We start from the raw sequence: 2,825 nt of genomic DNA on the forward strand, positions 1-2,825 counted from the left end.
ACACAGATGAAAAAAAAAAAGTTTAAATCAATAGTGGTGGGACTTTGGCAGATTGAAAGGAGAGGATCACTAGATTCAGAGACATTTTGAACAACGTAATTGAAATTACACAATGAATTGCAGAGTCTCAGCACAAAGAAACCTTGATAAATTTAAGGACTGGCCCAACAGGTAGCTCCTGAGTTTCAATAAAGAAGAGTGGAAGAAGCCCATGCACTGGTATGGCTGGGAATGGACTGGCTAAGAGCACTCTCATTTCACATTAGGCAAATCTGGCTGAAGTTCTGGGCTACTTTGGAAAAATAGCCAGCAGGTCAAGGAAAATTATCATCACTCACTATGCTCCACTAGTGAGGTTGACTCTGAAATATTGCCTGTGGTTTTATTCACCTTGGTTCAATAAGGATTTGGAAAGGATCTAGTGAAGGATTACAAACAGAATCATTGGCCTACAGCCTCTATCCTATGAAGAAAAGCTGAAGGATTTTCCTGACCTAAGGAAAAGAAGGCTAAGGGGTGATCTAGCAGCTACCTATGACTATTTGGAGGGTAGTCAGAAAGATGATAGATCAATTATTAGAAGTGCTAGGTGATATAGTAGAAACAGTGACCAGAAATTGTGGCCCGGGAGGTTCAGGTTGCACATTATGGGCAATAGAAAGCATGGTTTTGCCAGCAGAAACTAGTGCAGTGCTGGAAGAAGCTGTGCAGAGAGGTGTCTCAGTCCATGGAGGTTTTCAAGACTTGGCTAGAAAATGCTGTGGCTGGTCTGGCTTAGCCTGAGAAACAGTCTTACTTTGAGTAGGAAATTGGACTGAGGGGCCACCAGTGGACCTTCCAACCCCAGTATCTAAGCTTCTGTTGTAAATTGATCTGAAATCTCTGTGCTGTAATACCGACAGTGAACCCAGACCTGGAGGAAAGGTAACAAAAACATGTTATTGACTAGCTACAAAAAAAAGTTAAAAAGTTCACAACGATCTTTACTATATGTTGTAATAAATAAACAGCTAACAGCATGCCTGGAAGCTAGAAAAATTGAGAAAAAGCAAAATTTGGGTGCATAATTAGGAACACTTGAAGTTTTTTTCATGGTATAATGACAGATTTCATTATTTGCTTTTGTGGAGGCAAGTAGAATTAGTCAGTCCATGTGTCTTGGTGTCTGTTGCCCTCTTAATTGGAAAACGATTACTATTTATTTTGCATAACTGCTTGCTTTCAGGGAAACCACATTTCTTCCAATCACATACTCCAGTGGAATATCTTTAAGATTACAAGTTTCAAAAACTTTGAAATACTAGTAGAAGACAGTTGGAACGGGTAAGTTTTTTTGTTGTGGAATCTAAAGCATCTCTGGCACTGTAGAAAACGTGTGTGAGGATGCCAGTACTAGTCCAGACAAGCTGCAGATACCAAACAATATAACTCTTCGTGGTTGAGCTTCAGAAGTGTGTTAGAAATAGCCTTTTCATACCATAGTGTAGGATCTCAGAGAGAGTACAAGGAGCAACGTTCTTCCAGTGATGAAACTACAGTGACATACAATGGTCTATTTTCAGTCCTGCTGCAGAGATAAAGTGCAAGAACTCTGACTTTCTAGTTTTGCATTCAGTGAAGTTTCAGTTGTGTTCACTGTAATGTGTCAGTGCAGCATGTGGGCATTTTTCAGGCATTTCAGGAGTTTTTCTAAATAAGTGTTGTTTAAGTAATGATAGACTTCTGGCTACTGAGAGCCATGGATACCAAACCAAACTTGGGCTACCAATTCAAACAATATAACTCATATTCAGAATAGAAAAGCCTACCATGTCTGGTAAGTATGATGCGATATTTGGGTTCTATTTAGCATTTTGGTATTGTGTATACTGTGAGCTAAGATTAGAAAATATGTTTAACCACAACATTCTTTTAATGGTTCTTCTATGTGTAGAGGTGGATGGATGAATGTCACTACGGCCTCCAGGTCTTCTTTAAAACTGTACATAAATAACTTCATCATAATTCTGTATTTCCATTACTCTTTGAAACCATTCCAAGGATGCAATCTCTTTGATAGAGCTATAGTTTTTGAAGTTCTTCAGAGCTAGCATCTCATGCTGAAAATGACAGAGGGCATATTTTTATTGTATTGGTGTTGCAGTAAGACAACTGTTAATTCTGTGAACAAAACCTTTTACACAACAAGTTGTTTCCTCAATGTTATCTCTTCTGATAGCTGCAACTAAGGTCATAGTGAAATGAAGTGGGAAAAACAGTGCTGGAGTTGAAGCAGAGCATCTTTTAAGAACATGCAAGTTCAATGTAGCCAATAGATGCCTGTTCTGTATAAAAATACCAACAAGTTGCTGTACAGAACTCAGCAGGTATGGAAAATTAATCAAATGACACATTTACTTGCGAAGAATTCATACAGGAAATTTTATCTTACAGATGTTGAACACAACAGAACTAGGTTGAAAATGCCTAAAATGTGGCAAGTAGTTGGACTTAGGTAACAAGTTCAATGACTGACAAATTTGCAGTTGTCCTCCTGATACATCAGAAACCTTAGCTATATACTTAATTACATCCACAGTATATAAAGAATTTATTTTATCTATGTGTCACATAGAATGATAATGGACTCAGTACATTTTAAGTAACTATTGCCCAGATGAAACATTACCTCCTAGCAACATACTGTTTTTTTCTGTAGTATGTTCACTGACTTTTTTTGTAGAACAGCTAGCATAACCAGCACTTGCTGCCTAGACTTCCAGCTGCAGAAAATTTGTCCTATGTACATAGAGTTTGCTTGAACTTATTGCTCTATATTTGATATA

Source organism: Apus apus, chromosome Z (assembly GCF_020740795.1).
Source record: "Apus apus isolate bApuApu2 chromosome Z, bApuApu2.pri.cur, whole genome shotgun sequence".
Classification (NCBI taxonomy): Eukaryota; Metazoa; Chordata; class Aves; order Apodiformes; family Apodidae; genus Apus; species Apus apus.